The sequence below is a fragment of the Gossypium hirsutum genome, chromosome A10, assembly GCF_007990345.1.
Source record: "Gossypium hirsutum isolate 1008001.06 chromosome A10, Gossypium_hirsutum_v2.1, whole genome shotgun sequence".
Taxonomy (NCBI): Eukaryota; Viridiplantae; Streptophyta; class Magnoliopsida; order Malvales; family Malvaceae; genus Gossypium; species Gossypium hirsutum.
The window spans coordinates 24374538-24385059 of record NC_053433.1 but is presented as its reverse complement, the minus strand read 5'-3'; the positions used below and the strand labels follow the sequence as shown (position 1 = coordinate 24385059).

Genomic DNA, 10522 nt, shown 5'->3' with positions numbered 1-10522 from the left:
GTGGAAACACAAAAATTTATATACTTTTTCACACCCAATTTTTCTTAAATTCATGCAAATTCGGTTAAATTCTTGTCGAAAAATAATTAAATATTATAAAATAATTAAGTCATGTTAAAAATATGAACATGGTGAATTTATTTAATTTTATACTTAACTTTGACTAATTTTGACTATTTTTGACAGATTCGCGCAAAGGGTGAAAATTGGCTCGGCTGACATTGCTAAGAGCACAAAATCAAGAAGCAATTTGAAGTATCAAGGCACTTTAATTTCCAGCCTAAGACGGTCCAGAAATGTGTTTTAATTCATAATTTAATTAATTTTAATTTATTCCCCATTTAATGTGGGTTAAATAAATTATTTTTAATTAATTATGATAAAGGGTCCAGTTGAACCGCACTGGTCGAGCCAAATTGAGTGAACCGAACCCGCCACTAAATGGGCAGCCCAGAATCGTTTATATGCTGAGCTAAATCAGCATTTTAGCTGATTAAATATACTTGCAAAAATGCCCTCAAAAGACTTCTAAATTACATTCAAACCCCACATTAAATTATGGCTTTATAGATTTGCCCCAAGCTTAAAATAATAAAGTTGAAACTCTCAACTTTGCCATGTGTCTAGCCGGCCAAGGGAGGGCTCTTTGGCTGCTGGAATTTGCTATTTTTAGCAGCCACAATCAGCTATAAAAGCCACCCCTTGCTGATCATTCAAGGCATCCCTCACTTCACATCATTCTCTCATTCCCTCTCTCACTTTTCTCTCATTTTTTCCATTCCATTCCCTTTTGTTCAAGTGCCGATTTCTTCCCTTGGGAAAGAGGCTTCCATCAGCCATTTTGGAGCAGCAATTAGGTGTTCATAAGCCACCTTGATAGCCAAGGCCAACGAAGAACGAAGAACGGAGCAACTAGTCAAGCCACTGAGAAATACCGGATTTGCCTCTTGTTCCCTAGCTCTTTAATTTTTGTTGTTGTTTTGACGAACATGTTTATGAATATTTATGTTATTGAAATGGTTATTTTAATAAATTCAGCTTAAATTATGTTTGTGTTGGGTTGATTATATTCTGCCTGCTTGAATTGTTAAAATGATGTTTATGCTGTTATAAGCCTCGGTAAGATGCTTGATTAAGTAAAATCATGCCTAAGTTATTCTTGCGTTACGACTGTGAGGTAACTAATGAATTAATTATTTAAATGGATTGCAATTGTAATTAGTTGACACAATACTTAATCAGTGCATGTTTTTTCTTCTAAGGTAACTGAAGGTTAAATTAGCAATGTATCTGGCGATATTATTGCCTTGCATAACTTGCAAGATTATTGTGATTATATTGTTTCAAGGTAGGGATATCTTGTTACTTCACAAAGTCTTTTATATGCTTATTAGATTTAATTAATCGTTTGAATTGACATAGGGATATGCAAGAGATTGGTTCAATTTAATGAGTATGTATGTGCAATAGCATGTTTGTTTGCTAGAATTTGTTTAGTCGGTTGAATTGACATAGAGATATGTCAAGAGATGAATGGATTTTGGTATGTAAATTTGTTCATAAGTTAGCAAATTACCTGGATGCTGTGAATTTATTCGTAATAGTGTAAACATGAGTTTAGTAATTCTGATTTCAAGAAATATAATTAATCCAACACAAGTATGTTACCTTGATTAAATCTTATTTGAAATCGTGCATTAAAACTCCTTTGTTGTATTTTAATTATTTATTTAGTTTTTAAATAGTTTTTGACCACCTTTCTAAAACCAAATTATTTTTACCTCACCAAAGTGTTTTACAATTAATTTCATAAATAATTCTTTTTACAGTCCTTGAGGGTACGATAACTCAACATTTACTTGTCACTTTATTACTTGTTGCGATTGTGTACACTTACACATTTTTCCGTCGTTCCAAGTTTTTGGCGCCGTTACCGGGGACTGTTTCAAAAAATTCATTAATTGTGATTTTGTTAGTTTTACATTTTGGTTTATTTTTCTATGTAATTTTTAACTTAATTATTTTTTCTGTGATTATTTCAGATGTTTATGAGTATTAACTAGATTATTGACTTACTCCCTGTAAACCCTGAGATTGAACGAACTTTCTGACAGCGAAGAAGACAAGCGAACCAGAGAAGGACTGAAGGAATGAATTTCAAGAATATGAATCAAGGAAATGGAGCAAACCTTGCTCAAAATCCTATCCTTATTGTTGACGATAGGGATAGAACCTTAAGACAATATGTTGTGCTAGTATTTAACACTCTTAATCTGGGCATTAGAAGATCCGAAATCGAGGCAAAATAATTTGAGCTGAAGCCAGTCATGTTCTAGATGCTTCAGACAGTGGGCCAATTCAGTGGAATGTCTACAGAAGATCCTCATCTTCATTTAAGACTATTTGTGGAGGTGAGCGACTCTTTCAAATTAGCTGGAGTTTCCGAAGATGCATTACGATTGAAGCTGTTCCCATACTCACTAAAGGACAGAGCTCGAGCCTGGTTGAATTCGTTGCCACCAAATTCAATTTCTACATGGCAAGAATTAGCTGAAAGATTCCTTATGAAGTATTTCCCGCCTAGTAAGAATTCTAAATTGAGGAACGAGATCACTGCGTTCCAACAAATGGATGATGAATCCTTGCATGAGGCATGGGAACGATACAAAGAATTACTAAGGAAATGCCCTCATCACGGAATCCCACACTGCATCCAACTTGAGACATTTTATAATGGTCTCAATGCTCACACGAGGATGGTAGTGGACGCTTCTGCTAACGGTGCTCTCTTTTCTAAGTCTTATAATGAAGCTTACGAAATCATCGAGAGGATCGCCAGTAACAATTATCAATGGCTGACCAATCGAGCCGCGTCAGGAAAACGAGTCGCTGGAATACATGAAGTGGACGCTCTCACTTCACTTGTATATTAGGTATCTTCAATATCCTCAATGCTTAAGAATCTTACCGCTAATGGGTCTAATAGTTTTGCAGCCCAACCACCTCACCAATTTGAGAGTATAGCCTGTGTTTATTGTGGGGAAAGACATTTGTTCGAAGAATTTCTATCAAACCCTGAATCCGTATATTACATGAGTAACCAGAACCAAAATCGAGGAAGGCAAGGAATACAATCCAACTTCTACAACCCATCATGGCGAAACCATCCGAATTTTTCCTAGAGTAACCAAAGGGCTAGAACTAGTAACAACTACGCTCAATCTAGACCGACTCACCCACCTAGTTTTTCCCAACAAGCTCAGAAACCAGCTCAAGCCTAATCATCCAATAGCTTAGAGAATTTATTGAAGGCATACATGGAAAAAAAATGATGCCACTCTAAGGAATCTGGAGAATCAAGTGGGCCAGCTGGCTACTGAACTTAGGAACCAACCACAAGTTGCTTTACCTAGTGATACAGAGAATCCAAGAAATCCAGGGAAGGAGCATTGCAAAGCATTGACATTAAGGAGCGGAAAAACAGTAGAGCCTAACACTATCGAAGCTGAAAAGGAGCCAGCTGATGCTCAAGACTCAGAGGAAGTTCAACCGAGTGCTGAAATTGCAGTTGCACAAGAACCAAAATCTGTAGAACCCGACAAGGTAATTCTAGAACCAGCTAATTCTGACCAACTAACAACTCCGTTAAATGCAGAATTGCCGCAGAAAATGAATCAACTGGTTCCAGTAAAGAAACCTCCACCACCCTACCATCAAAGACTTCAGAAGCAGAAATAGGAACTCCAATTCAAGAAATTCCTAGATGTACTCAAGCAACTTCATATCAACATCCCGTTGGTTGAAGCACTTGAACAAATACCAAATTACGTCAAGTTTATGAAGGATATCCTGTCCAAAAAAACAAAGACTTGGAGAAATTTGAGACGGTAGCTCTGACGAAGGAATGCAGCGCATATCTTCAAGACAAACTACCCCCAAAGCTGAAGGATCTTGGATGTTTTACCATACCTTGCAACATTGGAGAAACATATTGTGGTAAGGCATTATGTGACTTAGGTGCGAGTATTAACTTGATGCCTATGTCAATATTTAAGAAGTTGGGGATAGGTGAAGTTAGACCTACTACGGTTACACTTCAACTAGCAAATTGATCCTTAGCACATCCAGAAGGAAAAATCGAGGACGTATTGGTACGTGTAGACAAACTTATCTTTCCTACTGATTTTGTTATCCTAGACTTTGAAGCAGACAAAGAAGTGCCAATTATCCTACGAAGATCGTTCTTAGCAACCGGAAAGACCCTTATTGATGTGCAGAAGGGAAAGCTTACGATGCGTGTTCATGATGATCAGGTAACATTTAATGTTTTTAAGTCTATGCGGTTTCCTGACACAATTGATGATGGTTCTGCAGTATCCAATATAGAGGATTTAATAGTGGAAAAGGAGTTCAACTATGCTGAGGATTTGTTGGAACAAATTTTAACATCAGATCCTCCAAATGATGAAGAGGAGGATGAATACTTAGCTTTGTTGGAAGCTAATCACAGGGGATTTAATCCGCAATCTCGCTTTTAATCTTTGGAGTTAGAGAAAAGGGATTATGCCCAACCAAAAGCATCAATCGAGGAGTCATCTAAATTAGAACTGAAGGTACTTCCCTCACATTTGAAATATGTTTCTTTAGGTAACGTTTCTACTTTGCCTGTGATCGTTTCAGCAGAATTAACTACTGAGCAAGAAGAGAAACTCATCTTGGTGTTGAAACAATTCAAGAAGGCTATCAGATGGACCATAGCCGATATCCGCAATATTAGTCCATCTGTATGCATGCACAAGATTATCCTAGAAGATGGTGAAAATGGGACGATTGATGGACAACGAAGACTGAACCCCATTATGAAAGACGTGGTGAAAAAGGAGATTATCAAGTGGTTAGATGCGGGTATCATTTATCCCATCTCAGATAGTTCGTGGGTAAGTCCGGTCCAGTGCGTGCCAAAGAAGGGAGGTATCACAATCATCGAAAATGAGAATAACGAGTTGATACCAACTAGAACAATTACGGGATGGAGGATTTGCATCGATTACCGGAAGCTGAACAAGGCGACTAGGAAATATCACTTTCCTTTGTCGTTCTTGGACTAGATGTTGGATAGACTCGCTGGGCAAGACTATTACTGTTTTCTTGATGGATACTCGGGGTATAATCAGATTACAGTAGCACCATAAGATAAGCACAAGACAATGTTCACCTGCCCGTACGGTACATTTGCATTTAGAAGCATGCCATTTGGTTTATGTAATGCATCTGCTATATTTCAAAGATGTATGATGTCTATTTTTACTGACATGGTTGAAAAGTACTTGGAAGTTTTTATGGATGAATTTTCAGTGTTCGGAGATACTTGCGATGATTGCTTAGCCAATCTAGCTAAGGTACTAAGATGATGCGAAGAAACAAACCCAGTACTTAACTGGGAAAAGTGCCATTTCATGGTTCGAGAAGGGATTGTTCTAGGGCATTGGATAACGAGCCATGGAATTGAGGTAGATAAAGAAAAAGGTAGATGTTATCGAGAAACTCCCACCCCCAACATTTGTAAAGGATGTTAGGAGCTTCTTGGGTCACGCCGGGTTTTATCAAAGATTTATCAAGGACTTCTCCAAAATTGCTAAACCTTTATGCAAATTATTGGAGAAGGACACGACATTCAAGTTCGATGATGAATGCTTAAAGGCTTTCAAGGATTTTAAGAGTCGATTAGTTACGGCACCCATAATTGTCACACCAAACTGGGATCTACCATTTGAATTAATGTGTGACGCAAGCGATTTTGCGATAGGAGCTGTCATAGGCCAACGAAGGAACAAAGTTTTTCATCCCATCTACTATGCAAGCCAGACTCTTACAGGAGCTCAACTGACCTATACGGTAACAGAAAAAGAGTTACTTGCTACTGTATTTGCTTTTGACAAGTTTCGATCTTACCTTGTAGGTACCAAAGTAACTGTTTATATGGACCACTCGGCAATCAAGTACGTTCTTACCAAGAAAGATGCTAAGCCGAGACTAATCCGGTGGGTGCTTCTACTTCAAGTGTTCGATCTAGAAATTTAAGATTGAAAAGGAGTATAAAACCAAGTAGCAGATCACTTGTCCAGATTAGAGCCTCAAGAAGGGAATTCTTCTATTATACCAATTCAAGAAACGTTTCCAGATGAACACATACTGAAGGTAACTCATGTCCATAGTACCCCTTGGTTTGCTAATATTGCTAACTACTTAGCTTGTGGTTTGATGCCAATTGATAAGACTTATCAACAAAGGAGGAAGTTTCTTCACGATGTTAAGTACTATTTCTGGGATGAGCCAAATTTGTTTAAAGAGTGTGCAGGTCAGATGATCATGAAATGTATGGCAGAAGATGAAGTACAAAAGATTTTATATCATTGTCACTCAACTCCGAGTGGGGGGCACTTCGGAGGTACTCATACAGCGGCCAAAGTATTGCAAGCCGAATTCTTTTGGCCAACACTATTCAAGGATGCATACGCATATGTAAAGAGTTGTGACCGATGTCAAAGGGTTGGAAATATCACCAACAGAAATAAGATGCCTCGAACAAACATCATTGAGGTAGAACTGTTCGATGTATGGGGTATTGACTTTCTTGGTCCTTTCCCTCCGTCTTTTGGTCACAAGTATATATTGGTAGCTGTAGACTATGTGTCCAAATGGGTCGAGGCTGAAGCTTATCGGACAAACGATGCTAGGGTTGTAATTAAGTTCTTGTAGAAACACGTGTTCACAAGGTTTGGAACCCCAAGAGCTATCATTAGTGATGAAGGGTCCCACTTTGTGAACAAGTGGCTAAAATGGTTATTAGACAAGCACGGAGTGAAACACAAGGTTGCAACAGCTTACCATCCGCAGACAAATGGGCAAGCTGAACTGGAAAATAAGGAAATCAAAGGCATACTTGAGAAGGTTGGATGATGCTTTATGGGCTTACAGAACAGCATACAAGACACCTCTAGGGATGTCACCTTACAGGTTGGTCTTTGGGAAAGCATGTCATGTACCCTTAGAGTTAGAGAACAAGGCTTACTGGGCTCTTTGATAACTCAATTTGGATCCTAAGCTTGCTAAGGAGAAACGGATGCTCCAACTCAATGAGCTAGAGGAACTTCGGCTATTCTCCTACGAAAATGTCAAATTACTCAAGGAAAGACTTAAGAAATGGCATGACAAGCACATTCGAGTTTGAGAATTTGAAGCAAGTCAGCGAGTTTTATTATTTAATTCCAGACTAAAATTCTTTCCAGGTAAGTTAAAATCATGTTGGTCCGGTCCATTTACGATCCATCATGTCTATCCATACGGACTTATCGAGCTCCAAGGTAAAGGAGGTAATTTTCGAGTTAACGCTCAGCGCCTTAAACACTATTGGGGAGATGAGATTGAACGAAATGAAATTCGTTCATTTTATCGGATGTTTAAAAATTTCCTATGTTCTTTTTTTAATAAATGATTTAGGGTATATTTTCGGGATTAGTATGTTTAAATAAATTTTGTCTAGGAGATTGGAACTTAAGCGGGACCGCTTGTGACCCCTCCAATCTTTCTTGGGAATTGATTTTAACATAATTTTTCTAAAAATTATTCTCTAAATAGAGATTTTAATATTTTATTTTTCAAATAAAAAGGTCAATTTTGGCCCGAGTTTTAAATTGCGACTCAATTTCAAATTTTCATTAAGTCTAGGACTTAATTGAAGTATTTTTAAAATTTGGTTGCTCTTTTCGTAAATAATAAAAACTAGATGCCTCTTTTTGTAAATATTTTCAAAAGGCTTATAGAATAAATGTTTTTTAATTTAAAAAATGATAATTATTAATATATAATTATACCCATTATAATATATATTAATTATTATCAATTTTAGGATTTTATTCGATAAGTTTTTAATAAAGATAATAAGATGATAATCTTTAATATATAATTATATCTATTATAATTTATATATTAATCTTTATCAACTTAGCATAGAATTAGGATTAATTTTATTTTATCTTTGTTTAAAATAAATTAAAAAGTAATTAATAATTTAATATGCACATATCTAATTATTAATTGTTGTTATCTTTATATAGGATTAGAACTTAGAATTTTTATTAATTAAATTGTTTTAAGAATTCTACTCTAATTCCTATTTCTCCCTCTATAAATACCACCCATCTTTCCATTCATCTAACACTTAAAACCCAAAGCACCAAAACACCAAAGTGCCGAAGCCCCTAGCAACAGCAGCACCAAGCAGTCGGCCAGCACACGTCCAGCTCCATCGCACGCACATCCCGTGCACACAACGCGCGTGTTGCCTCGAGCTGCCCCAGCCTCAGCTCGCGCTAGGCCTTCACCTCGCGTGCAGTACCTGCCCTCTGCACCATCCTGTGCGCGCCCAGGTCCTACCTACTGCCGAATGCCCGTGTGCTAATTGCTTCCAGCCCTACTGCGCATCACTGCTCCCAAACGCACCACGCCCGCGTGCCCTAGTTGCTTTTGCGGCACATACCCACACCATTATCCCTAGCCAAAACCCTCCCAACCTCCTTAATTTGCTATCTTGTTATCCATTATTAATTTCTTAGTAGTTTTTTTTATTCTTATAAAAAGGTGGTGAGACCTCTTCAATTTTAAATTTTATTAAATTATTTAATTTAAAAATTATTAATAATTTTTAAATTTATGTGAAAATAATTTTTCCATCTTATGAACAGGTTAAACATGCCTCGCAAAAGAACTCGAGTTACCGTTCAAATTGATGAAACACAAAACAAGTTCCACTATGAAGAAGCCAAAGTGAGATACGAAAGTATCTTCAAAAATCAACATATGCATCTAGAAAAAGGCTTTACATTAAAGAAGAGCAACTACCGAGACTTTATGGCACGTATTCGTCAAGTTGCTGAAACCTCAATTGGGAGCTGTTTTGTGAAAAGAAACCTAGTGTGGATGAGGAGCTATTTCGTGAGTTTTATGCGAATTTAACTTCAAGCGAGATGATAGAAGTTCCAGTCCACGGAATCAAGGTACCGATAAATTCAAATGCTATTAATGAGTTCTTTGAATTACCAGATTTTGAAAACGATGAATATTCCATATTGATGAGCAATATCAAGCCTGACAATTTGCAAGAAATTCTCGAGGCACTGACAGTTCAAGGTTCTACATGGACTGTGTCAAAACAAGGAATCCACACTTGTCGAAGAGAATATTTGACTCCACTCGCAAAGGTATGGTTTTACTTCATCTGATTCAGCCTTATGCCTAGCTCACATGGGACTACAATCTCATTAGAGCGAATGGTCTTATTGTACTCAATCCTAACTGGTAAGACCATTGATGTGGGGAAGATCATCTTGAGGGAGATACGGAATTGTGCCATTAAACGCTTTGGCCCTGGTCATTTCCCCTTTACAATAACAATTCTATGCTTGAAAGCTGAAATTCTTGCAAATGTAAGGAAAACAGGGTATAGCCAAGGCACAATCACAGATTGGGACCTTTACCGAGTAGCTGGAGACTCAGTCCTACAGCAACGAATTGAAGTAAGTGAGGAACCGGAAGACCCTAATGAAGAAGAAGATCCCACGATGAAATCATTCGAAGACCCTGAAAAAGTAGAATCAGTGGAGCCAGAAGCTGAACCTGATGTTGAAACTTCAATGTTTAGAGCTCAACCGCCTAGCCCAGACCTTCGAGATGAGCTGTCAAAATTGTAAGACTTAATGCAACATATGCAATGGCAGCAACAAGCCTACTAGAGATACTAAAAAATAAGGGATGACTCGATGAGAAGTGTTTTTAAGAAAATATACAATGACCCGTTTATTTTTGTGCCTGAGTTTCCAGATTTTATATTTGAACCATGGAGTCCATTATCAAAAAAGGAGCGAAGCGATTCATGCAAAGGCAATAATGATGGAGCAAAAGATGAGTCAAATTCGGAAGGGTCTGCAAATAAATAAAGGGGGGATCTTGACTTTATTTTATTTCTATTCTTAGGCCATTTTAGGATTAAGTTTAATTAGGAATCTTTTATTTATTTATTTATTTATTTTTTTGCATAATACAACAAGAGAAGGAAATCACTAATAAAATGTAAGCAAGTCACAAAGTATAAAGTGTGGCAATAGATATATACATGTCTAGGATTGGATTTAGAAAGGGCTTGGTACTTAAGCAGTCAAATTGACTCACCTCCTCTTTTCTAAATCTTACCTGGTGTATAGTATCTGTTCACTTTAAACAATGAGGACATTGTTCATTTTAAGTTGAGGGGACCGAAAATTTGAATTATTTCCACTCAGAATAAAATTCTTCTTTTAAATTACGATTAGGATATTTTGTTCAAAAATTTGATTTTTGTTAAGTATGCTCAATTTGAGTATGAATAAAGTTCTATTATTTTAATAAATTCTTATGTTAGTTTAATAATGACATGAATGTATTTTTAATAAAGCATGTGAATCCGTACTATAAATTTTTTAGTTCT

The 10522-nt window shown here is 37.0% G+C and overlaps 1 non-coding gene across 1 annotated transcript; it reads right to left on the bottom strand.

Moving 5' to 3' along the window:
* Positions 1–2594: 2594 nt before the first annotated feature.
* On the bottom strand, positions 2595–2701 carry LOC121208693 (small nucleolar RNA R71). Its single transcript, XR_005903824.1, has one exon. It is a non-coding gene; the product is annotated as a small nucleolar RNA R71 (small nucleolar RNA).
* Positions 2702–10522: the final 7821 nt, after the last annotated feature.